We start from the raw sequence: 27,322 nt of genomic DNA on the forward strand, positions 1-27,322 counted from the left end.
ATTATATACACCTTGCTGCATGACGGCGAACTGATAGCCCTACCGACATCACGTGGCCGCTCCCAAATACGTTATTTCCTTTTTGGTCAGTGTGACAGATGGTGCGCTGACGGATCCTGCGTCAGCGCACCATCTGTCACACTGTCCTATAGTCAAGAGCCCCTCTAATTCAGCAGACACAGTATATATGTATATACACGAGATGACTTCACAAGACAAGAGTACGAGACAATCCACAAAACCGAAACAAGAACTGAAACAAGCACGGAAGACACATAAACCACAATACAACAGACCCCTTCGGTCTTTAGGAATGTCGTAAAGGCTGCACTATGGATCACTCAAGACGGTTCACTCTGCAGCAAGGTGCTTCGCCAGGGCGTTTCGTACAGCCGCACCCGAAGGCTCCTGTTGACTGCTTGTGCAGGAGGGCTGTGGTCGTCGTCTGTCCGCGACGTGCACAGCATCCAGCCAGTTCATGTTGCACCTGTCGTTGAGCTCTTCACACATGTTGTGGAGAACGCAGCCGCAACGAATGACCTTGTTGACGTTGACTATGTCGCATTCAAGGCCCTTCAACAAAATCCGGAAACGAGCTTTGAGCCGCCCGAAGGCATTTTCGACTACACGCCTGGCACTCGACAGGTGAAAGTTGAATGCCTGCGCAGCAGAATCGGAAGCACCATAATGAGGGTATGGCTTCATTATGTTGTGTTGTAACGGAAAGGCTTGATCAGCCAGGAGGAGAGGACCAATCTGTATTTCTTTGATGATTCTTGCTTCCCTCTTGAATATGTCGCTTTCCATAATTTTCGGCAGCTTGGACTGTTCAAACACGCCTGCGTCATGGTTCCTCCCAGGAGACCCGGTGTTTGTATATAAAAACTTGTACCGGTGGTCTGCAACAGCCAGAAGTATGGTGCTGTACCAACCTTTATAGTTGTAGTAATCGATCGCATGATCGGTAGGTGGACACACTTCAATGTGGCAGCCGTCCAGTGCTCCAATGCCTTGAGGGAAGCCTGCCACTGCACCAAATTGTCGCAGGTGTTCGGCCACTTCGTGCGCCCTCGGCATTCTCACGAACCGAGGTTCTAGGAGCCGCACAACTAGTTCGCAAAACTCCTTAACAATTATGTTCACTGAGGAACGACTCACTCCAAAGACATTCGCAACAGTTCTTTCTTCAGCGGAGGTGGCAAGGCGATAGATGGCAATCGCCACACGTTTGTGTAGCGGTATTGCTCTCCGCATGTTCGTGTCGAGCCGCCTCATGCTCTCGCACGCATTTAAAATGTATTGCAATGTACATCTCGTCATCCTGAAATTCTCCCTGAAGCCACTCTCTGGGAGGTGCGGGAGCGTTTCCTCATACCACGACGTCCCGCGGGGGTAGGGCCACACACTGCGCTCACGGGAGCACAGCCTTGCAGCCAGAGCTTGGAGGCGCCGGCACGTACTCTCGGCTTGCTTTTCCTCTAGTTCGCCTAGAATGGCCGGCTGCCACAAACGCAGCTGCCGAACTTGCACTTGGTAAGTTGTTGTTGTTGGTGTCCGGCACAGGCCTGCTGTGAGCCATCGCGGTATGCACGACTTGCCGCTGACGCACAGCACATTCAAATACACTAGATATAGTAAAAAAAAACACTTGACACAAGAGAAAAATTGATAAAAATAAGAGATGGAAATACACTTAAAATACACTTAAGACACGAGCAAAAAGATTAACTGGAAGAGAACAACACAGCACGGAGCGACGAAGCGAAGCAAAACAGGTGGATTGACTTGGTTTTTGCATCGGCTGCGGAGTTGACTGCACACAATGTTGTAAAACTATTTTCATGTTCTGTTTGAATTTCAGCAACCTCCGGCAACAAATGATGTTCCACAGACGACACCAAAGTTTATTAGTAAAAGAACTTCCTAGCCTTGTGTTTCCTTACAATTTTTTTATATTGCTGTCACAAAATGAGTCTTATAAATGTTTTTTGAGCAGCAGCCACGTGACCAGCGCCACTGCACAAACTGAGGACAGGTTTTCCCGTGTAACACCGCCGAACTGAGGTTCGTGACAACCATGGTTAACTCCGCCTAACCATAGTTACGCGTAACAGTGGTTAAGCCGGCCGTCTAACTAGGATATAACACGACCGAGCCTCGAAAACATTTTGCATCCTCCCAGTGCCGTCGATTCACGAGGCGTTACTTGAGGACGTAGTCCTCGAGCTATTTTGAAGGGTTTCTTGACCGTCTTGCGAGATCTCCGGTGTCGTGTGAAGTCGTGAGCCTAGAATTTTGTATCGCATTTGAGCCTTGAATGTATCGCACTTGTCCCTTTCGTGCGGCTGGACGGTAATTGCTGCGTAACGACGTTTCCTTCTGTTTACTTCACGAGCTTCTTTGGAATCCACTCCAAGCTGTGGACGCCATTTGTACACGGTTCAATGTAATCATACGGTATGCATTCGCGTCAGTCGATTCCCACTACTGCGTTGTAGGGAAGGTTTTTCACGACTTTGACCACGATTGTTGCTGAGGCTGCACCGATCGTGATGCTTGATTGCATGAGGTTCCGAAAGGTCCATATATATAGCAGAATGTCTTTTTCTTTTGCCGCTTCGAGGTTGTGCTATAGACCAGAATCCAGAGCCGCTCCTGGGCGCGGCCATTTTCCGCCGACTGGTAGCCGCGGTGCGGGCGTTTCTTTGGGGACTGCGGGGCTGCGGCAGCTCCGCGAAAAACATTGCCGATCATACTTCCGCAGCGTGGCTGTGTTGCAGGAAGTATTCACGTTATCAAAGGGAGCACATTGATGCGTTTTAATGATATTTAGTTTGACATTCACGTGAACTGTGCTGACGCTTAGAACGCGCTCGTGCTTATATCGCTACCTTGTTGGTGCTCCACTGCAAAAAAAAAACTTTTTTATTTATTTATTTAGCAAATACTGCCGGCCTGTACAGGCCTTAGGCAGGAGTGGGGTACAAACATATTGATAAAAATGACAAGCACATTGCAAAAGAAGCAGATAGCGAACAGAGCAAAAACCAGAACATACAACATAAAATCGATTACAAAGACATAGAACATATGATGACATAGAACATGGGCGCAGGGTGCCTCTCAAGCTGCATTCAAGCAGCTTTTTTTCCCTGCGCCCTCTCCACTCCTGTACCACTATGAGCGAGAAAAAAAAACATCGAACCTGGCAGCAAACGAAGGCATCGGACTTGGCCCAAAACAAGGATACATAAGAGCCCTATACATCCTTCAGAGCGCGTAAAAATAAATTCACCGATTCGCAATTGACAACATCAGCAGGTAAACCATTCCACTTAATTATAGTATGGGGAAAGAACGAATACTTAAAAACATTAGTTTTGCATGAAAACGCGGCAACTTTCTTAGTATGGTAAGAGCGTGTAGGGTGTCGAGATGTGTGCTCAACTCAATATTCCTTTCTCTATTGTTAGTTTATTGTGATAATGCAGGTAGAATAACTTTAATTTTCCACGATGACGACGCATGGCCAGGTGTTCAAGTCCTGCGGTTTGCAGTAGGGCTGTTGGGGAAATATTCCAACTGTAACCATTAAAGATAAACCTAGCAGCTTTGCGTTGGACATTTTCTATTTTAAGTTTGTTACTTTCGGTCCAGGGATCCTACACTGCCGCAGCATATTCCAACATTTGCCGAACAAATGTTTTATAAGCTTAAAGCTTTATTTCTTGTGTGCTTGTGCCAGCGTTCTTCTCAACCCGCCGCGGTGGCTCAGTGGCTATGGTGCTCGGCTGCTGGCCCGAAAGACGCGGGTTCGATCCCGGTCGCGGTGGCTGAATTTCTTTGGGGGAGAAATTCGAGGCCCGTGTACTGTGCGATGTCAGTGCACGTTAAAGAACCCCAGGTGGTCGAAATTTCCGGAGCCCTCCACTACGGCGTCTCTCATAGCCTTAGTCGCTTTGGGACGTTAAACCCCATAAACCAAACCGTTCTTCTCAAGTAGTGCAGTTGTCTTAGAGCTTTTTTTTCTATATACGATATGTGCTCGTTCCATCGAAGGTCTGAGGCTATCTGAATTCCTAAGTATTTAAAAGCGTTGACAACTAAGAGGGGCTCATTGGCTAAGCGGTATGTAAAACTAAAAGGATTATTTTTACGTGTCACAGTCATCGCTACTGTCTTGTTGGAATTCAAAGTCATTTGCCACGTGGAGCACCATTTTTCTACTACAGACAGTGAATCGTTTAAGAGGAGTTGATCTTCAGGGCTAGAAATTTCTTGATAAAGTATGCAATCGTCTGCGAAAAGCCGTATTTTAACATACGTTGTGAACTATGTCATTACTAAATACTAGAAAGAAAAGGGGACCCAAGACTGAGCCCTGCGGAATACCGGATTCTACTGGGACAGCATCAGAGAGGACACCATCAACAACCACACTTTGACGTCTATGCGAAAGATAGGCTTCGATCCATGAGAGTAGGCACTCGTGTTTCAGTATAAGTTTTAACTTCTGCAATAATTTTTGATGAGACACACGATCGAATGCTTTCTCGAAATCAAGAAAAACAATACCAACTTTATTATGCCTATCTAGTGCTGCCGCTAAATCGTGGACTGTTGCAATAAGCTGTGTTACTGTGGAGAGACCGCGACGGAACCCGTGCTGGCGGTTATCAAGAATGTGGTTCTCCTCGAGAAAGTTAGTCAAGTGTTTTAGATGATGTGTTCAAGCAATTTTACTGAAGTGCCCAAAAGAGAAATTGGCCGGTAGGAAGAAGGTGCTGATTTTGTTCAATACCAAGTATTAGGTGTGCGGCTAGCATGCAGTTACAATTCCCATGCACTCTTAATCCTTCGGCCATAAAATGTCACCCACAAACAGGGCTTTCTTGTCGCATATGCGTGGTGCGCCAGTTTGTCAACAAATTACCGCTGTGAGTTTAACTGAGTCGCAGCGCCAACAAAAAACAAAATTTGTCATGGTTTATGCAACCTGGTGCAAAAAAACGTACTTTTGCTCAAATTATCAAAGCTTGAATAGGTATTAGCAGCGAATCCAGCTTTCATGAATTCTGAGGTCCGAAGTCACGTTCATTCGGTAGCTCTCCAAGCGTGTGGCAGCGTTGCTTAGGCGTTTGGCTAAGTGTGAATGAATGTATTAAAATCCCGCATATTTTCCTATGATTAAGGTAGATAGCAAAAGCAGAAAGACACTAGGGTAAACCCTTTACCCCCCCCCCCCCCTTGATCCCTATGACATGCGTGCGGAAAGAGCAACTGAAATCGGTAGCGGTCGTGCTTACATCCTGTGCATGAAATGTGTTTAATGGAAACTAGAGCAAGCTCAGCGCAAGGAGTTGATCGAAAACACGCGCTTCGTCGGGACAACCTTCAGTCTGCACCACTGATTCAAATCAATAAATCCACATTCCTGCGCCTAAAAATATCATAGATGATAGCGCACGTAAAAGACGGCAACAAACGACACGCCTGCGCAGAAATCTGCTTAGATGTGCCGGTTTCCAGTCCGTACGCTACCTGGCCGACTACTCCGCAGGAAAAATCCTTGCTGTTTGCAATACTATTCCAGGATGGATGGATGGATGGATGGATGGATGGATGGAGCGCCCCCTTTGAAACGGGGTGGTGGCAATTGCCACCATGCTCAGCTTTTCTTTATTTATTATTTTTTTTGTTTACTGTGTTGGCAATGCTCATTAAGATTCTCCATCACCTTTGCCTACGGTTTCCTACAATTCTAACCCTATGCCACATCTCTGCTTTTCAGCCACCAATCCTCCAGAATTTCCCTGAGCAGCGCCGCCGCACCAGAGGCTCGGTGGAGCAGCGTCGCCGCTGCGGTGCCAGCGTTTAGAATCCTGAGCCAGCAGAATATCATCATTGAAAAACGTAGCGCGAAAAACGAGACACAGAAAACGTGATGACAGGACACGAGCGCTAATGATCAATATCATCACGGTGGGCACAAACAACGCGACAGACGCGCACTGCCTCGCCGCACTTACATCCAAATGAACGGAAAAAAACTCGGAGATGTCATGTTAACGACTAACTGCGCGGAAGATAACCGCAGTACTGTCTGGTAGAGGGAAAATGTGAGTAGTGACGCACAGCACATACCCTCATACGTTATGATGAAGCAATACAACGACATAAGCGAACACGTAAACATGCATTCTACGCGCGGCGTCGGCGCGACCCGCAGTCCATCGGTCCGCGCGCGCCGATAGATGGCGACTGGTGTCGAGAGTAGGGGCGCGCCAGCAGCCTGCGTGTGAGGTAAAAAAATCTGTAAGGAAACTGCTGAACCAGTGATTTTTACCAGTAAGGAAATTATTTTTCCTCGCGATTCTGCACTTGCTCTTGCCTCATTGCGACGTGCTGCAGATTTTTTTTTTTTCGCTCTTCAGTTCTCGTGTCTGGTTGGGAGCAATCTTTGGCGCGTTATGTCCTTTCCGATTTGCACCCTGCGCAGATGTCTAGCGGTAGACGTTGGTGCTTCGCATACCTTGTGCTCGTGGCTTCCGTTGAATTTTTGTCGTGGAATTTTAAACTCTTAGCGGATGCTTCGTGTTTGGTGTTATCCTGTGATAGTCCGGCATCTCGTCGAACAAGCTGTTGAACGTAGTGCAAGAACTCACTTATCGTTCCGCGGCGGAGATCATGGAAGGCTGCCAGCGTGGGCTTTGCACTGTCCGATCGCACACCCTAAATGAGCCAGTCCACCCCATCGTCGTCGGAAAATCCATTTGAGCCACGTTTGATGTGTTGGACACGGGCCTACATGTGGTCAGTCATGGTCTCGTTGCATTCTTGCGTCTACTGAAGCAAGCCACCGGCAAAATAGTAGTGGTTTATCGAACTCTTCCTTCAGCGCTGTCACCCAGGTCGTCTTACTCGATTGTGTGTGGTTTGATGCTACGATGATGGGTGTCCTCGGAGTGGAGATATTGTCACGTTGTAGTGACGGCAGTCCAGTGGTCAGGAAGACACCAGCCAGTCTTGGAAACGAAGCTCTTTATTTGGGCTGACTTGCGCCCGCAAAATAACTGAATCACTCGGCGGCGGCGTAAGCGACAAACGTGCTTGTCGGTCGTCAAACTACGAATGTCCGCCGCTCGCGGCATCGCTCAATTTAAAGCCGGCAAGGAAACTTCCAGGTAACAGGTCAAGATTATCTACGGTAATCTGGAAAAACCTAGATGCAGCCTTTCATGGCTGCCAATAGTCGAGATTAGTCTGGTCGCTTCTCGCATCACGAACAAAAGTGATAACGACCCTTTCCTGCTGCCTTGAGCGTGAACGAACAAACACTGCAATGATACGTGGCATTACCCCCCTTCCAAAGAAGCATCGTCTCGATGCATTAAAATGAAAATAAACACGGACAATGAAAACTTCGAGTCCTTTAGCGTTCATAATATTGTCACGTTGTAGTGACGGCAGTCCAGCGGTCAGGAAGACACCAACCAGTCTTGGAAACGAAGCTCTTTATTTGGGCTGACTTGCGCCCTCAAAAGAACTGAATCACTCGGCGGCGGCGTAAGCAACAAACGTGCTCGTCGGTCGTCGATCTACGAATGCCCGCAGCTCGCGGCATCGCTCAATTTAAAGCCGGCAAAGAAACTTCCAGATAGCAGGACAAGATCATCCACAGTAATCTGGAAAAACCTAGATGCAGCCTTTCATGGCTGCGATCAATCGAGATTAGACTGGTCGCTTCTCGCGTCACGAACAAAAAATGATAACAGCCCTTTCCTCCAGCCTTGAGCGTGAACGAACAAACACTACAATGATACGTGGCATTACCCCCCTTCCAAAGAAGCATCGTCTCGATGCTTTAAAATGAAAATAAACACGGAAAATTAAACTTCGAGTCCTTTAGCGTGCATAATATGGCTTCAGGCGTACGACATGTACGACTTCCGGGCGTGGGCGGCGTCTCTGAGATGCTGTCGTGGCGTCGGGGATGACTTCATAGTCGAGGTCACCGATGCGACGGAGAACCCTGTACGGGCCAAAGTAGCGTCGCAGCAACTTTTCGCTCAATCCACGGCGGCGAACTGGCGTCCATATCCAAACCCGATCGCCTGGCTTGTAATGCGTGTCTCGTCGGCGCAGATTGTAGCGTCGGGCGTCGGTGTGCTGCTGGTCTTGAATGCGAAGCCGCGCAAGTCTTCGGGCTTCCTCAGCGCGATGAAGGTAGGCGGCGACGTCGAGGTTGTCTTCGTCGGAAACGTGCGGGAGCATTGCGTCGAGTGTTGTCGTGGGCTTATTTATTTATTTATTTATTTATTATACCCTCAGGGTACAAATGTACATTATAGAGGGGAGGGGCGGATGCAGAGGCATACACAATTTACACAAAAAAGTTATTAGTAAAAAATATATACAAACTCTGTAAAACCAGTACAAAAACGAAAGTAAGCATACAAAAAGAATGAAAAAGAACAAAGATACAAAGAGTAAACTACGACATCAGTAACGGTGTTAATAAATACAGAAAAATATGGCAAGGAAAACAAATAATAAACAAGTAATGCAGTTCCTAATAAACAAACAATCGTATTGGGAATATGAACACCATCTATGAACGCCATGATGATGATATGAGCACTAGCTATGAAAAGAAACTGTGTAATGCTGATTTAAAGTTCTCAATTTCAGATATACTTGTTAGTGATGCTGGTAGGTTATTCCAGTCATTGCTTGTCCGAGGAATAAACGAGTATGAATATGCAAGCGTATTTGAGTGTGGAATATGTACCTTTTTGCTGTGGTCACGGCGAGTTGAAATGTATGACGGTGGTTGAACCCAAAGATAGCGCAAGGTTGTGTTATGATGGTATATTTTATGAAAGAGAGACAGGCGAGATAGCTTTCTTCGTGTCGATAAAAGTGGTAGTTGTAAGTAGGTTTTCATATTAGTAACACTAGCGGTCCTTTGGTAGTTGTTTAAGATAAACCGGGCTGAGCGATTTTGTATTGCGTCAAGAGAATGTATGAGTGTTACGTGACCGGGATCCCAGACAGATGACGCGTATTCAAGTTGTGGACGAATGTAAGTTGTGTACAATAGTAATTTTAATGATGATGGTGCAAGGCGGAAATTACGGCGTATATATCCAAGGGTGCTACTGGCTTTAGAAGTGATATAACTGACATGCGATTTCCAAGATAGATTATTGGTAATGAGAACTCCCAGATACCGGTATGATGTCACCGATTCTAATGAGACGTTATTAAGCATATAAGTGGGACTTATGTGGTTAGTGCGAGATACCCTCATTGATTTGCATTTGTTAATATTTAATTCCATGCACCATGTATTACACCATTCCACAATATTATTGAGGTCATTCTGAATTAATAAAGCATCTGAAGCATCAGTTAGTTTACGGTATAACACACAGTCGTCTGCAAAAAGACAAATTTTGGAAGAAACGTGAGAAGGTAAGTCATTTATATAAATCAGGAATAAGAGAGGACCTAGAACCGACCCTTGCGGAACGCCGGATTGAACTGGGGCCGAGGGCGAGTTCACTTCATTAGTGGTTACAAACTGAACGCGGGATGCGAGGAAAGCATTAATCCAGTCAATTATTGCAGGGTCTATGTTTAGGAAGCATAGTTTATGAAGAAGTAGTGTATGGTTAACTTTGTCAAAAGCTTTGGAGAAATCGAGGAATATGCAATCAATTGAAAAACCACTGTCTAGATAGGCATGCAAATCATTAGTGAAAGAGACTAGCTGAGTTTCACAGGAGAAATTTTTACGGAATCCATGCTGCACACTGGAAAAAAAGTTGTTATCTTCAAGAAAGTTAACTAGATGCGTGTATATAATGTGTTCCATAATTTTACATGGTACGGATGTAAGGGAAATGGGCCTGTAGTTGAGCGGATTATGTGTTGGACCTGACTTGTGGATGGGGATTACTTTTCCAGTTTTCCAATCATGAGGTATACTGCCAGAGTTATACGACTGAGAAAAAATGCACTGTAGTATGATTGAACAGTATTCCACGGTATGTTGCAAAAATTTAACATTGATCTCGTCGACTCCACAAGATAATTTGGGTTTTAATTTGTTTATTATGGCTTTGATGCCAGTTGCTTCAAATATTATGGGTTCCATGAGGTGATAATTGGTAGTATTTATAGCTGGCATCTGATTGGTAAGCACAGGGGATGAAAATGACTGAACGAATGTGTTGTTAAGTACTTTGGAACAAAGGTGAGGCGGTACTGATTCCCCGGAACTTGTGAGTAGTGATAAGCCGTCCTTATTAGTACTTCCTCGTATAACATTCCAAAAACGTTTTGGATTAGTCTTTAATAATTGTGGAAGAGTAGTGTTCAAAAATGAAAATTTAGCTGACCTTAAGGAAGTATTATAAGACTTTGCCGCTTTTTTGTACGCTAGCCAAGCTGTCGGTTTTGAAGACTGTTTAGCTGAACGGAATAAACGCTTTTTTTTGTTGGATAACCTGTTTAAGTATGTGTTATACCAAGGGGCTTTACTGTTGGTGTAGGCGGTTCGAAGGGGGACGTGTCGGCTGATTAATTCTGAAATTTTTTCTTTGAACATGCGCCAGTTAGTTTCTATGGGCCGATCCTGACAGAGCGGCAAAAAAAAACATCTAAAAAAGAGCAGAGTTCACTGTTGATGGTGGTGTAATCAGCTTTGTTATAATCACGAAATTTTCTTTTCTGTCGGCTAATTTTTGTTTGAGTCACAGTTAGCGTGAAGTGTAATATATCATGATCGCTCAGCCCAGGCAGGTGTGAAACCGCGGATAAGTTATCCGCTGATGACGTAAGAATAAGGTCAAGCAGTGATGATGTATTTTGCGTTACACGTGTGGGAAGACTAACAATCTGTGATAGGCTGAAGTCTGAACAAATGGAAAGAAACAAGTTGGATTCAGCGGACGAAGGGGTAGAAAAGGGATTATGTGACCAGACAATATTCGGAAAATTGAAGTCGCCTAAGAGCAAGATTTCAGCTGCAGGGAAACGGGTGATAATCTGATTTAAGGAATCGTGTAGGTTATCGCAAAATGATGTGTCCGTCGAGGGGGATCGGTAACATGCACCTAGGATTACTTTTTTAAAATTAAGATTTATGCAGCACCAGATTAGCTCTAAATTCGTAGCAATAGGTACTAGAAAGCAGTCAATACACTCATTAATAGCAATTAGGACACCGCCACCAACTCTGCCTGTTCGGTCACTCCGGAAGACAACATACCGCTTTTCACATTTAAACAATTCATTATTCGTTATTTTGCTATTTAGCCAAGTTTCTGTTAATACAATGATATCAGCGTTGCAGTCATCGATCATAGCGCATAACTCATCCTTTTTGGGATAAAGACTACGAATGTTCGAGTACAGGAGAGAGTAGTCGAAGCTTTTCGAAGCGCCTCCCCTCTCGTGGTCCTATCTTTTCGATCGCGCGCGACCAGACCGGAGAGGTCGGTCATGAGCCTCGCTTGAGTTTTCAGTAGTGTTTTCAACTGTGTCTTCAGTTGTGCCTTCAGAGGAATTACCGATTTCGCGGATAGTACCCCGATTCTCGTCATATGTGTAGCATTTTCCACCCAGAAAAAGTTTTTTATACCCAAGTTTGAAAGATGTGCTGCCCTTGGAATTACCATACTCTATTAATTTTTTTCTGATATTGCGCGTGGCTTGGCAGAAGTCTCCACTCATTCCTTTTCCTGTATTCTTCAACAGATCACGTTTTGAAAAGACTAGTTCTTTTGTTTTGTAGTTTTGAAAACTTGCTACAAGCGGACGGGTTTTCCCGGTTACGAAACGCCCAATTCTATGCGCGCGCGAAATGTCTGACTGACTGATATCAGTGTTCATGGTATTGTTTATTAAGTCTAGAAGTTGTTCCTCCGACTCAGACCACGTTTCTTCTGCGCTGTGAGATATACCATAGAAAACCAGATTGTTCCGCCGAGATCGGTCTTCTCCGTCATCAAGACGGGATCGAAGTGCGATATTTTCATTCTCGAGGCGCTCTACTGTGGCACGCAAAGCGTTCATGTCCTGCTGCCAGTGCTCGAAAACTGATGTCTGATTTTCCACTTTTTGCAATCTTTCTTTTATATCTGACATCGCTTCTGAAACGGATTGCTGCTGTAGCTTGAGCTCCGACATACTTTCCAACATAGTTTTTTGCGCTACTTCCACTCTTTTGGAACGTTCGTTCATTTCCTTCATGGTTCGTAAAATCTGCGCAAGATCATCAGGACCAGGATTACTCTCGACGTCCCCACTGAGAAGGAGTAACAATGAGCACAAGGGCAAGAACACTGCTTCTGGGCACGGAAGCACGATGACAAAGCGGTCGTCTGACTTCAAGCAGGGAAATGGTAATTTGGAAAGATAACTAACCTGCAGGACGAAGAAAGGTGTGCATAAGCTTTTCATCCTTTCCTTCATCGCGCCTCCGTGCCCACTGACGAGTGAATGCTCGATGCCCGGTTTTATCCGTTCTGAGGGTGATGACGTCGATGTTGCGGCTGCGCAGTGTCGGAGGTCCAGGGGGCGTGTGGTGGATCCGGACTGAGCCGCGAAATCATTTGGCAGCAATGGCGGTTCTGGAGCACAGGCGGCGTCGCAAGATCCGTCCGCCATACCAGCTGGAATGGGGTAAACCTGGTTGTCTCCTGGACGGCAGTATTATAAGCGAAGATCACGTAGGGCAGGATGGAGTCCCACGTCTTGTGTTCGGCGTCGATGTACATGGAGAGCATGTCTGCAATGGTCTTGTTCAGACGCTCTGTGAGTCCGTTGGTTTGTGGATGATAGGCAGTGGTCCTCCGATGGCTTGTCTGGCTGTAGTTTAAAATGGCTTGCGTCAGCTCCGCTGTAAACGCCGTTCCTCCGTCTGTGATGAGCACTTCCGGGGCGCCGTGTCGCAGGAGAATTTGTTCGACAAAAAATTTTGCGAATTCTGTTGCGGTACCACTAGGCAACGCTTTTGCTTCGGCGTAGTGGGTCATGTAGTCGGTGGCCACGATGATCCACTTGTTTCCTGATGAAGAGGTCGGAAAGGGGCCGAGGAGGTCCATCCCGATTTGCTGAAAGGGCTTAGTTGGCGGTGGTATGGGGTTCGCGTTTTGCGTCGCTGACACTCACGGCACGTTTTCACGTAATGGCAAACGTCGGTAGCTAGCCGCGGCCAATAGCGCTTCTCCTGGATGCGGTGCAACGTGCGAGCAATCCCGAGATGTCCTGCAGTCGGCTCATCATGACATGTCTCCATAATTTCTTGCCTGAGATTTTTGGGCACGACAATAAGATGCACTGTCCTGTTCGGCGCGAAGTTCTTCTTCAGGAGGACATTATTGTGAAGGAAGAAGGACGACAGTTGCCGCTTGAACCCTCGGGGAGGCGATGCGGTCTTGCCTTTCAGATAATCAACTAGGCTTTGCAAGTCAGGAGCCGAGTGCTGCTGCTGCGCGAAACTGCTGGCGCTTATCGGTCCTAAGAAAGCGTCGTCTTCTTCCTCTTCGAGTGCTGCGTCGACAGGAGCTCGTGACAAGCAGTCTGCATCGGAATGCTTGCGGCCAGATTTGTAGACTACAGTTATGTCGAATTCTTGAAGACGCAGGCTCCAACGAGCAAGGCGTCCGGAGGGATCTTTCAAATTGGCCAGCCAGCACAGAGCATGGTGATCGCTCACAACCTTGAATGGTCGTCCGTATAGGTAGGGGCGAAATTTGGACGTGGCCCAAATAATGGCGAGACATTCTTTCTCTGTTGTCGAATAGTTGGCTTCGGCTCTCGACAGTGAACGGCTAGCGTACGCGATAACTTTCTCCTGTCTGCCATTTTTCTGAACGAGGACCGCTCCTAAGCCCACCCCGCTTGCATCGGTATGAACTTCGGTTTCGGCGTCTTCATCAAAGTGCCCGAGCACAGGAGGGGACTGTAAGCGGCACTTCAACTCGTTGAAAGCTTCCTCTTGTGGCGTTTCCCATTTAAAAGGCACGTCAGCCTTGGTAAGTTGAGTCAAAGGTTCAGCGATGCGCGAAACGTTTTTGACGAATCGTCGGTAATAAGCGCACAATCCAAGGATTCTGCGTATAGCCTTCTTGTCATTAGGCTGTGGAAACTCTGCGATCGCAGCCGTCTTCTGTGGGTCTGGGCGAACTCCATCCTTGCTTACGACGTGACCAAGGAGCAACAGCTCCTCGTAGGCGAAGTGGCACTTCTCTGGTTTCAGTGTAAGGCCTGAAGACTTGATCGTTTCCAGCACTATCCGAAGCCTTCTGAGGTGGTCTTCAAAGTTTGAGGAGAAGACAACAACGTCATCTAAGTAGACTAGGCAAATCTGCCACTTCAAGCCTGCGAGCACCGTATCCATTACTCGCTGGAACGTCGCTGGGGCAGAGCAGAGGCCGAATGGCATCACCTTGAACTCGAAGAGTCCGTCTGGCGTGATGAACGCAGTCTTCTCGCGATCTCTTTCGTCCACTTCAATTTGCCAGTAGCCGCTCTTCAGGTCCATAGATGAGAAGTACTTAGCGTTGCACAGCCGGTCCAGTGTATCGTCGATGCGGGGGAGGGGGTAGACATCCTTCTTCGTAATGTTGTTCAGGCGGCGGTAATCGACGCAAAAGCGAAGGGTGCCGTCTTTCTTTTTCACTAGGACGATCGGTGCTGCCCAGGGGCTCCTGGATGGCTGTATGACGTCGTCACAAAGCATTTCCTCAACTTGCTTGCGGATAGCTTGGCGTTCTAGCGGCGATACGCGGTAGGGGCTCTGTCGGAGTGGTCGTGCGTGTTCGTCTGTGACAATGCGGTGCTTGGCAAGCCGGGTTCGTCGCACATTCGATGCTGATGAGAAGCAATCGGTATACCTTTGAAGAAGACTGCGTATTTAGTCTTGTCTGCTCCGGGGTAATGCCGGGTTGATGTCGAACGTGGGTTGATGGCCTTGGTCAGATGGTTCTGCGGGTTGGTCGGGTAGGGCAAATACGTCTCTGATGTCTGCCAGCTCGTCGAGGAAAGCGATCGTCGTACCTTTGTTTAGATGCCGATATTCTTCCGTGAAGTTGCTTAGCAACACCTGGGCTTGGCCATTTCGGATTTCGGCGACTCCCCTCGCGACGCCCAATCCTCGATCCAGGAGTAACTGGGTGTTCCCCTCGATAACGCCTTCGGCATTTTCGATGTCTCCAGTACCTATGCCGACAAGAACACTTGATCGGGGCGGCACGCTCAATGCTTCATAGAGGACGTTTAAGGAAACGTGATGAGTGGCGCCCGTCGCAACAGGTACGGCTTTTTCCGTGGAAAGCTTGATCGACTTAGATCGAAGGTCGATGATCGCCCGATGTTCGTTCAGGAAGTCCATTCCCAAAATCACGTCTCTCGAGCATTGCTGTAGGACCAGGAAAGTTGTCGCATAGGTTCTCCTATTTACAGTAACTCTCGCGGTGCAGCGTCCTGACGGCGTAATCAGGTTGCCACCTGCGGTGCGGATCAGCGGGCCATCCCAGGTTGTTGTTACCTTCCTGAGTCGGACAGCGAGTGGGCCACTCATGACAGAGCAGTCAGCTCCCGTGTCCACCAAGGCAGTAACCGCGTGACCGTCGACCGTAACTTCAAGGTCACTTGTTCGCGTTCTCGTATTGTACGTTGTCTTCGGTGTCCGATCTCGGCTTCGTCGAGTAGTGAGGCTGCGGTGGGCGTACTGCGACGTTACTTCACTGGACAGCGGTAAAAGCTTCAAGTCTGGCCGCGTCGTCGTCGTCGTCGTCGTCGTCGTCGGTGTCGTCGTCGTCGGTGTCGTCGTCGTCGGTGTCGTCGTCGTAGTTGAGGCATGGTCTTGAGTACTCGTCGATTGAGGTTCTTTGTCATTGCGCTTAGAAGCAACCTCACCTCCAGAGGCTGCTTTATTTAGTTTAACCTTCGGGGGCTGGGGGAGCGTCCACGCACGGCGTAACCTCGGCTAGGAGAAACAAAGCGCGGGGACGATGGCGACGGGGAACGTGATAGGCGGCTCGGCGATGAGTATTCTTCCCGACGTAAAAACTCCTCGATTTCGGCTGGTCGCTGGCCGGGTCGGGGTCGTGGAGCGTCGTAAGAGAACCCTCGGATGCCCAGTCTTCTGTATGGGCAGTGCCAGAGGACGTGACCGACTTCGCCACAGTGGAAGCATAGTGGGCGGCGCTGGTCGGGAGTTCTCCACTCGTCGCATTTCCTCGGCTGCGCACGTCGCTGTAGGATGGGCGGGTTGTGGCGAGTGGGCGGCTGTCCAACGCAGCTGGCTGAGGGCGATAGGGGCTTGGGTCCCGTCGTCGAGGTGCAGGACGGAGCACAGCTGCGGCGTAAGTCATGGCTTGGGGCTGCAGAGGCTGAGTGGGTGTCGGCGACACACCCAAGGCCTGTTGAACTTCGTCCCGGATTACGTCAGTAAGTGATGTAACCTGCGGCTCCGTTCCATTTGGCAGCAATCGTCGGAGCTCTTCTCGTACAACTTGGCGAATAACCTCCCGCAGGTTATCGTTGTTAGCGGCGTCCAGGCAGTTTGCTGAAAAAACGCGCTGCTGGCGCTCATATTGGCGGGCTCGGGCGTCAAGAGTTTTTTCCATCGTGGAGGCCTCTTCTATGAATTCCGCCACGGTTTTCGGTGGGTTCCGTACGAGGCCGGCAAAGAGTTGTTCTTTAACTCCTCGCATAAGCAGCTTGACCTTTTCTTCTTCCTTCATATTCGAGTCGGCACGCCGGAAGAGACGCTTCATCTCCTCAGTGTACACTGCAACGGTCTCGTTTGGGTGTTGTATGCGAGACTGTAGCAGCTGCTGGGCTCTCTCCTTTCTCACGACGTTTGTGAAAGTCTTGAGAAGCTGCTCTTTGAAGGTTTCCCAATTCGCGGGGCTGGCTTCCTCATTCTTAAAGCAGACTCTTGCTGGTCCCTCCAGGGCAAAGAACCTAAATTTCAAGGCATCGTACCAGTTGTTAAAGACAGCCACAAGGTCGAACTGCTCCAGCCATTCTTCGGGGTCGGCACCAGGCAAAGCGTCGAAGGTTGGTGGTACCCGGGGCTGCTGCAGAATGATTGGGGTCGTCGTCTGGGGCACGCTCATGGTGGACGTTGCTGCTGGCTTTCGCTTCCGGGTAGGGTCCGGCAGAGTCCCGAACTCAGGTGCGTCCCCTAGCAGACGTCGGCTTGCGCGGTGGACTGGAGTCAGGTCTTGCGGTGAATGACTCAGAGGGCTTGCGTCACGACTTGTAGGGGGTGTCCGGAACATGAAAGGCTACCCAGCACCTCCACCAGATGTCACGTTGTAGTGACGGCAGTCCAGTGGTCAGGACGACACCAGCCAGTCTTGGAAACGAAGCTCTTTATTTGGGCTGACTTGCGCCCTCAAAAGAACTGAATCACTCGGCGGCGGCGTAAGCAACAAACGTGCTCGTCGGTCGTCGATCTACGAATGCCCGCAGCTCGCGGCATCGCTCAATTTAAAGCCGGCAAAGAAACTTCCAGATAGCAGGACAAGATCATCTACAGTAATCTGGAAAAACCTAGATGCAGCCTTTCATGGCTGCGATCAATCGAGATTAGACTGGTCGCTTCTCGCGTCACGAACAAAAAATGATAACAGCCCTTTCCTGCAGCCTTGAGCGTGAACGAACAAACACTACAATGATACGTGGCAATATGGCTTCAGGCGTACGACATGTACGACTTCCGGGCTTGTGCGGCGTCGCTGAGATGCTGTCGTGCCGTCGGGGATGACTTCATAGTCGAGGTCACCGATGCGACGGAGAACCTTGTACGGGCCAAAGTAGCGTCGCAGCAACTTTTCGCTCAATCCACGGCGGCGAACTGGTGTCCATATCCAAACTCGATCACCCGGCTTGTAATGCGTTTCTCGTAGGCGCAGATTGTAGCGTCGGGCGTCGGTGTGCTGCTGGTCTTGAATGCGAAGCCGCGCAAGTCTTCGGGCTTCCTCAGCGCGATGAAGGTAGGCGGCGACGTCGAGGTTGTCTTCGTCGGAAACGTGCGGGAGCATTGCGTCGAGTGTTCTCGTGGGCTTCCTGCCGTATACCAGCTGGAATGGGGTAAACCTGGTTGTCTCCTGGACGGCAGTATTATAAGCGAAGATCACGTAGGGCAGGATGGAGTCCCACGTCTTGTGTTCGGCGTCGATGTACATGGAGAGCATGTCTGCAATGGTCTTGTTCAGACGCTCTGTGAGTCCGTTGGTTTGTGGATGATAGGCAGTGGTCCTCCGATGGCTTGTCTGGCTGTAGTTTAAAATGGCTTGCGTCAGCTCCGCTGTAAACGCCGTTCCTCCGTCTGTGATGAGCACTTCCGGGGCGCCGTGTCGCAGGAGAATTTGTTCGACAAAAAATTTTGCGACTTCTGTTGCGGTACCACTAGGCAACGCTTTTGCTTCGGCGTAGTGGGTCATGTAGTCGGTGGCCACGATGATCCACTTGTTTCCTGATGAAGAGGTCGGAAAGGGGCCGAGGAGGTCCATCCCGATTTGCTGAAAGGGCTTAGTTGGCGGTGGTATGGGGTTCAGGAGTCCGGCTGGTCTAGTCGGAGGCGTTTTGCGTCGCTGACACTCACGGCACGTTTTCACGTAATGGGAAACGTCGGTAGCTAGCCGCGGCCAATAGTACTTCTCCTGGATGCGGTGCAACGTGCGAGCAATCCCGAGATGCCCTGCAGTCGGCTCATCATGGCATGCCTGCGTAATTTCTTGCCTAAGATTCTTAGGCACGACAAGAAGATGTACTATCCTGTTGGGCGCGAAGTTCTTCTTCTGGAGGACATTATTGTGAAGTACCAAGGACGACACTTGGCGCTTGAACCCCCGGGGAGGCTAGGCTTTGCAACTAGGATCAACTAGGCTTTGCAACTCAGGATCCGAGCGCTGCTGCTGCGCGAAACTGCTGGCACTTACCGGTCCTAGGAAAGCATCGTCGTCTTCCTCTTCCGGTGCTGCGTCTACGGGGGCTCGCGATAGGCAGTCTGCATCGGAATGTTTGCGGCCAGATTTGTAGACTACAGTTATGTCGAATTCTTGAATACGCAGGCTCCAACGAGCAAGGCTACCGGATGGATCTTTGAAATTGGCCAGCCAGCAGAGAGCAGGTGATCGCTCACAACCTTGAATGGTCGTCCGTATAGGTAGGGGCGAAATTTCGACGTGGCTCAAATAATGGCGAGACATTCTTTCTCTGTCGTCGAATAGTTGGCTTCGGCTCTCGACAGTGAACGGCTAGCGTACGCGATAACTTTCTCCTCTCTGCCATTTTTCTGAACGAGGACCGCTCCTAAGCCCACACTGCTTGCATCGGTATGAACCTCGGTTTCGGCGTTTTCATCAAAGTGCCCGAGCACACGAGGAGACTGTAAGCGGCGCTTCAGCTCGTTGAAAGCTTCCTCTTGCGGCCTTTCCCATTTAAAAGGCACGTCAGCCTTGGTAAGTTGGGTCAAAGGCTCAGCGATGCGCGAAAAGTTCTTGACGAATCGCCGGTAATAAGCGCACAATCCAAGGAATCTGCGTATAGCTTTCTTGTCACTAGGCTGTGGAAACTCTGCGATCGCAGCCGTCTTCTGGGGGTCTGGGCGAACTCCATCCTTGCTTACGACGTGACCAAGCAGCTTCTCGTAGGCGAAGTGGCACTTCTCTGGTTTCGGTGTCAGGCCTGACGACTTGATCGTTTCCAGCACTATCCGAAGCCTTCTGAGGTGGTCTTCAAACTTTGAGGAGAAGACAACAACGTCATCTAAGTAGACGAGGCAAATCTGCCACTTCAAGCCTGCGAGCACCGTATCCATTACTCGCTGGAACGTCGCTGGTGCAGAGCAGAGGCCGAATGGCACCACCTTGAACTCGAAGAGTCCGTCTGGCGTGATGAACGCAGTCTTCTCGCGATCTCTTTCGTCGACTTCAATTTGCTAGTAGCCGCTCTTCAGGTCCATCGATGAGAAGTACTTAGCGTTGCATAGCCGATCCAGTGTGTCGTCGATGCGCGGGAGGAGGTAGACATCTTCGTAATGCTGTTCAGGCGGCGGTAATCGACGCAGAAGCGAAGGGTGCCGTCTTTCTTTTTCACTAGGACAACTGGTGCTTCCCATGGGCTCCTTGATGGCTGGATGACGTCGTCACGTAGCATTTCCTCAACTTGCTTGCAAATAGCTTGGCGTTCTAGCGGCGATACGCGATAGGGGCTCTGTCGCAGTGGTCGGGCGTGTTCGTCTGTGACAATGCGGTGCTTCAAGCCGGGTTCTTCGCACATTCGATGCTGATGAGAAGCAATCGCTGTACTTTTGAAGAAGACTGCGTATTTGGTCTTGTCTGCTCCGTGGTAATGCTGGGTTGATATCAAACGTTGGTTGATGGCCTTGGTCAGATGGTTCTACGGGTTGGTCGGGTAGGGCAAATATGTCTCTGATGTCTGCCAGCTCCTCGAGGAAAGCGATCGTCGTACCTTTGTTTAGATGCCGGTGTTCTTCGGTGAAGTTGGTTAGCAGCACCTGGGCTTGGTCATTTCGGATTTGGGCGACTCCCTTGCGACGCCCAGTCCTCGATCAAGGAGTAACTGGGTGTTCCCCTCGACGACGCCTTCGGCAGTTTCGACGTCTCTAGTACAGTATTTTCCGGTGTACAAGACGCACCCTTGTATAAGACGCACCCGCCATATATGCAGGGCGTCATTGAAAAAATTGGTATATAAGACGCACCCGTGTATAAGACGCACCCCCATTTACCCAGTTAGGCTAGTGAGGCTTAATTAAACATGCTTATGCGACCATTACGCCATACCAGCCCACGTTTTAGCACAAAAGAAAAAAAAGCGAAAGAACTCTTTGTCCATAACAATTTATTTTTATATAAAACCTTCAAAGTCTTCATCTTCGGATGCGCTATCGAAAATGCAACGCATCTCAAGCATTCTCTTCGCACTACGTACTTGGAAAGGGTGACTAAAAAAAACATCGGCTTCTCTTGGCTTGTCTTGACAATGGCGAGAAGCGCGACTGTCGCTATGTTTTGTCATTTCACATTACCTTTGCTTGGGGCCTCCCAAACGGCCGCGTGTTTAAGATCCCGGAAGTGGTCAACCACGCCGTTTCATGATAAAGTTCACCTAAAAAAGTTGCGCACGGCGGTCCCCGTATTGAAGTATTAACCATGTTACAACCGCGTTATTGGTAGTAATATTTTTTCGGTGGAAAAAGCTTGAACATGAATCTGAGTAATTTCTGAGCTCGCAAAAAAAACCCGGAAAATTCGCATATAAGACGCACCCTTGTATAGGACGCACCAGCAAGATTTTTCTAAAAGAACCGCGTCTTATACACCGGAAAATACGGTACCTATGCAGGCGAAGACACTTGATCGGGGCGGCACGCTCAGTACTTCGTCAAGGACGTTTAAGGCAACGCGATGAGTCGCTGTCGTCGCTGCAGATATGGCTTTGTCCGTAGAAAGCTTGATCGACTTGGATCGAAGGTCGATGATCGCCCGATGTTCATTCAGGAACTCCATTCCTAAAATCACGTCTCGCGAGCATTTCTGTAGGACCAGGAAGGTTGTAGCATAGATTCGCCCATTTACTGTAACTCTCGCGGTGCAGCATCCTGACGGCGTAATAAGGTTACCACCTGCGGTGCGGATCAGCGGGCCATCCCAAGTTGTTGTCACTTTCCTGAGTCGGACAGCGAGTGGCCCGCTCATGACTGAGTAGTCAGCTCCCGTGTCGACCAAGGCAGTAACCGCCTGACTGTCAACCGTAACTTCAAGGTCACTTGTTCGCGTTCTCGTATTGCACGTTGTCTTCGGTGTCCGATCTCGGCTTCGTCGAGTAGTGGGGCTGCGGTGGGCGTACTCCGACGTTACTTCACTGGGCAGCGGTAAAAGCTTCAAGTCTGGCCGTGTCGTCGTCGTCGTCGTCGGTGTTGTCGTCGTCGGTGTTGTTGTCGTAGTCGAGGTATGGTCTTGAGTAATCGTCGATGGAGGATCTTTGTCATTGCGCTTAGAAGCAACCTCACCTCCAGAGGCTGCTTTATTCAGTTTAACCTTCGGGGGCTGGGGGAGCGTCCACGCACGGCGTAACCTCGGTTAGGAGATACAAAGCGTGGTGACGATGGCGACGGAGAACGTGACAGGCGGCTCGGCGATGAGCATCCTTCCCGACGCAAAAACACCTCGATTTCGGCTGGTCGCTGGCCGGGTCGGGGTCGTGGAGCGTCGTAAGAGAACCCTCGGATGCCCAGTCTTCTGTATGGGCAGTGCCGGAGGACGTGACCGGCTTCGCCACAGTGAAAGCATAGTGGGCGCCGCTGTTCGGGAGTTCTCCACTCGTCGCATTTCCTCGGCTGAGTGCGACGCTCGTACGTCCGGCGGGTTGGGGCGAGAGGGCGGCGGTCCAGCGCAGCTGGCTGAGGGCGATAGGGGCTTGGGTCCCGTCGTCGAGGGGCAGGACGGCGCACAGCTGCGGCGTAAGTCATGGCTTGGGGCTGCAGAGGCTGAGTGTTTGTCGGCACCACACCCAAGGCCTGTTGAACCTCGTCCCGGATGACGTCGGTGAGCGAAGTAAGCTGCGGCTGCGTTCCCGTTGGCAGCAATCGTCGGAGCTCTTCACGCACAACTTAACGTATAACCTCCCGCAGGTTATCGTTGTTAACGGTGTCCAGGCAGCTGGCTGAGAAAACGCTCTGCTGGCGGTCGTACTGTCGGGCTCGGGCATCGAGAGTTTTTTCCATGGTGGCTGCTTCTTCGGCGAATTCCGCTGCGTTTTTCGGTGGATTCCGTACGAGGCCGGCAAAGAGTTGCTCTTTAACTCCTCGCATAAGCAGCTTTACTTTTTCTTCTTCCTTCATGTTTGCGTCGGCACGCCGGAAAAGACGCTTCATCTCCTCAGTGTACACAGCAACGGTCTCGGTTGGGTGTTGTATGCGAGACTGTAGCAGCTGCTGGGCTCTCTCCTTTCGCACAACGTTCGTGAAGGTCTTTAGAAGCTGTTCCTTGAAGGTTTCCCAGTTCGTGAGGTTAGCTTCTTTATTCTCAAACCAGACTTTTGCTGGTCCCTCCAAGGCGAAGAACACGTATCTAAGTTTCGTGGCATCGTCCCAGTTGTTGAAGATAGCCACACGGTCGAACTGCTGCAGCCATTCTTCGGGGTCGGCGCCAGGCGAAGCGTCAAAGGTTGGTGGCACCCGGGGCTGCTGAAGAATGATTGGAGTCATCGTCTGGGGCAAGCTCATGGTAGACGTTGCTGCTGGCTTTCGCTTCCGGGTAGGGTCCGGCAGAATCCCGAACTCAGGTTCGTCCCCTTGCAGGCGTCGGCTTGCGCGGTGGACTGGACTCAGGTCCTGCGGTAGATGACTCAAATGGCTGGCGTCACGACTTGTAGGGGGTGTCCGGAACATGGGAGGCTACCCAGCACCTCCACCAGATGTCACGTTGTAGTGACGGCAGTCCAGTGGTCAGGACGACACCAGGCAGTCTTGGAAACGAAGCTCTTTATTTGGGCTGACTTGCGCCCGCAAAATAACTGAAACACTCGGTGGCGGCGTAAAAAGAGAAGTTTATTTTTTCTGTTTTAACATAGAAAATACAAAACAAAACAGATGAACTTAATTCTCTGATCAGTCAAGCACATGCGCAGTGACGCATCACTGAGCACGTCAGTAATGCAGTAAAAATGCCGATACTCGACCGCCGCGCAGGACGATAAAGTATGTCGACCATTTGCGCAAGAACTCAGCCTCGCTCATTGACAGAGCGTCCATGCATGCTTGTTCAAAGAGGCGCGTGCGCAGGCGCTGCAACATTGGGAACATTGTTCTTTGCGGACGCCCATTTAAGGATGCCACTCCACGCTGGCGCCACAAAACAAACATGCCGACACACAAGAGCATATTTGTGAACAGCTCGCGTGAACTAGTGCGCGCTTCGAGGCGGGTTAAAAACATGCGTGACACTAATGTCCAAAAGGTGCGCGCAACTACACACTCAAACATTGCGTGCTGCAAAGTTTCAAGCAGACCGCACTGCGGGCATCGGGCGGAGGGCGCCACGCCCCACGCCGCAAGGCGGTCTCTTGTGGGCAGGACCCGCCAGCCTCGCAGCCAGCCGAAGTCTCTGACATCTGCAGGAAGCGTAGCTGAGGTCAGTTGGCGCCAGCGTGCCCGTCTCGTTTTCTGGAGTTGTTCGCGGGTCAGCACAGCGACCGTTAGTGCTTCACACATTCTGGAGGGCGGGGTTTCATCAACATCCAGATCGGGCACGCTGGCAGTCAACGATGTCAGTGTGCGACGCACATTAACGAAAAAGGCCGGCGGCTGCTCGGCTGTAGGGCCAACCACGTGTTGTGAAAAAAACACGTTACGCGCTGTACCCAGAAAATATGTGAGGAGTGTTCTCCCGGGATAGTCTGGGTTGCGTACAAGATCTCGTACCCCTCGCAAGGCGAGCACATTGCACATGGTGCGGATACAAGGTATACCAAACCCACCCATGTACGATGGAAGGCGCATGAACATTCGTGACACAAGTTCGGTTTTGCCCGCCCAAACGAAAGAGCCACAGGCCGAGGTTAGCCTGCGCGCAAACGTGCGCGGTGGGTTTGCGACGCGGGCGACAAAAAAACATGCGGCTAGGATTGTGGACTTAACTATATAGCAGCGCTCTGCCATTGAAAGGCGGAAAGTTGACGCTACCGAGAGGCGTTTCTCAGCGTTCGTGCGGAGGTTAGTCCAGGTTTCGCGGGCTACTTCTCCGCTGGCGAGGAATACTACTCCCAGGACTTTCACTCCCTGAACCCACTCCACCTCACCCGCAAGGTTCGGTGTGAAGGTGCCAAACCTTAGTGCCTTGCTCTTTCCCCTGTTCAATAGGGCCCCAGATATCTTGCTGTACTCGAGAAACAGCCGCGAAAAAGCGGCGTAGCTATCCTCGTCCTTGAGGAAAAGCGACACGTCATCGGCGTAGGCCGATACCTTGATTTGGCCCTGGCCAGGCAGAGGGAAGCCGCGTATGGATGAGCTGTCGTTAATGCGCCGGATGAGTGGATCCAGGCACAACACGAAGAATGTTGGGGAGAGAGGGCATCCTTGCCTTATGCCCCTGGTGACTGAGAAGGGAGCGCTCTGGTGGCCGTTTACGGAGAGACGAGCATTCAGGTCTGCGTAAAGTAAGCGCAGCCTGCTGACAATTTGCGGAGGGAATCCGAAGGCTTCAAGGACTCCGAACAGGTACGAGTGTTCCACCCGATCGAATGCTTTCGCCTGGTCTAGTGAAACAAAGCACCCGCTGAAGCCCGTCCTGCTGGCAAATGTGAACAGGTCTCTAGTGAGTGCCAATGCATCAAACACAGAGCGGTCAGGGACGCTGCTGGTTTGAGCCCGGTGGATTAGGTGAGGTAGGATCGTCCGCATTCTTGTGTTCAGTAAAGATGTGACTATTTTGTAATCTGCGTTTAAGAGGCTTATGGGCCGCCATGCTTGCGGGTCGGAGGGGTCACCGCCCGCTTTCGGAATGAGTATGATGCGACATTCGCGGAAAGAGTTTGGACGTAACCCATCCGAGAGGAAGCCGGTGACCATCTTCAGGAGCGCTCCTTGGATCTCGTAAAAAAAGTTTGAATAAAAACTTGTTGGAATGCCGTCTGGACCGGGGGCAGAGGCTGCATTCATACTCTGCAGGATGGCGTGCAGCTCTTGGCTTGTGGCTGGTGCGCAAAGGTTTTCATGCAGCTCTTCAGCTACTCGTGGCAAGTTTCCAAAAAAGCTTTGTAGAAGCCCGTCATAAGCATCTTGAAGATTTAGCCAACTGTGCGTAGAGAACAGGTTCGAGAAGTGACTTGCAAAGATCGTGCAGATATCGGACGCGGTTTTGCTTTTGGTGCCGTCTGGGAGTGTCACGAAAGGCACAGTAGCGGGCGCTAATTCCTCTGCCGTGCCTGCGCGTACGTGTCGTAGCACAGCCGGGTCTGATATAGGCCGCCCGAGCTGGTGTGCACGACTAGCTGCCCGTGATGACTGGCAGAGCAACACGTGGTAACGTGCTTTAAGTAGACTCAGGTAATCGCTCATGGCAAATGTTAAGGGTGCTCCCCTTTGCACTATACGGATGCGCTTGAGGGTGTCATTCAGTGCATGAGTTACCCGGCGTCTGCGGTCTTGACCGGCCGCCACCAGAGTTGCCTGCCAACGAGCCTTGAGTGTGTCCCATGAATCAGTCGCAACGAAGCTCTTGCACGATGCTGCCAACGCCGTACGCAGCGACGCCACGCTTTCCGGGTCCGCCAGTAGGCTCGTGTCCATGCGCCACGTAACAGTACGTGGGGTGTCCTCACCAAAGTCGAGCCTGACTGACAAGGGGTGGTGATCGGAAATCACCGGCGTGCCTGCAGGGAACGCGGGAACTTCGCAGCTAACGACAAAAGAATCGAGCTCTGGTGGAAAATAGAATTTGTCTATCCGACTCGCTGACTGTGCTCTCTCAAACGTCGCTCCAAAGGCATCCCCGTGAAGCTGCACCCACGCGTCAGACAAGCGGAACTGAGTCACGAGATCGCGGAGCGCGGGGGCACCGCAATAACGGCGACCGTGACCCTGTCCGCGGACGTCACGGTCGATGTTAAGTACACAATTGAAGTCACCGACGATGAAAGTGGGGTAGGGATCAAGGAGGAATGAGTCGAGGCGCTCAAAAAAATCAGAACTACTAGTCTGCCGTGCTGGCGCATATACAACCAACGCACGTACCCGCCGCTGGTTTAGTGTGAAGTCGACCGCAAGAGTGCGGCCGTCCAGCCCGAAAGTGCAATGAGCACCCGCGCGCAGGCAGGGGTTTAAAAAAACGACACCAACACCGCACATATGAAAATCAGTCAACGAAAAATAAGCAAAAACAGAAAACCGGGTGGTGAAATTAAGCACATCAAGTGAAGTACGGAAGTTGCATTCCTGTAAAAACAGGATGTCGACGCCCCTAGCCCTGGCAAAGTGCATCACCTCTCTCTGTCTGTCTACGGATTGAAATCCCCGAACATTCAGGGAGAGGAGATGCACAACCGCCATGACTGCCAAGAGCACCGACGGCATAGCATACAACCTAAAGAGCGCTGCCATGGGCGGCGCTTGGCGCGCGCGGCACTTTTTTGCTAGAACGTTCGTTAACAGTCCCTTCGGATTCCGATGATTGGGGGTGGGCACGTTTGAAGTCTGGTCGGGAAAAGTCCATGTTTTCGGGGCCGTCGGCGCTTGTGGCCTCGCTCACCGGTTGCTGCGTGGTCT

General features: G+C 50.3%; 1 pseudogene; it reads right to left on the minus strand.

Annotated features, from left to right (window-relative positions):
• Positions 1–351: 351 nt before the first annotated feature.
• LOC149326179 (uncharacterized) lies at positions 352–23,449 on the minus strand (annotated as a pseudogene).
• Positions 23,450–27,322: the final 3,873 nt, after the last annotated feature.

Source organism: Amblyomma mixtum, chromosome 10 (genome assembly GCF_055824585.1).
Source record: "Amblyomma mixtum isolate Tamu chromosome 10, ASM5582458v1, whole genome shotgun sequence".
Classification (NCBI taxonomy): Eukaryota; Metazoa; Arthropoda; class Arachnida; order Ixodida; family Ixodidae; genus Amblyomma; species Amblyomma mixtum.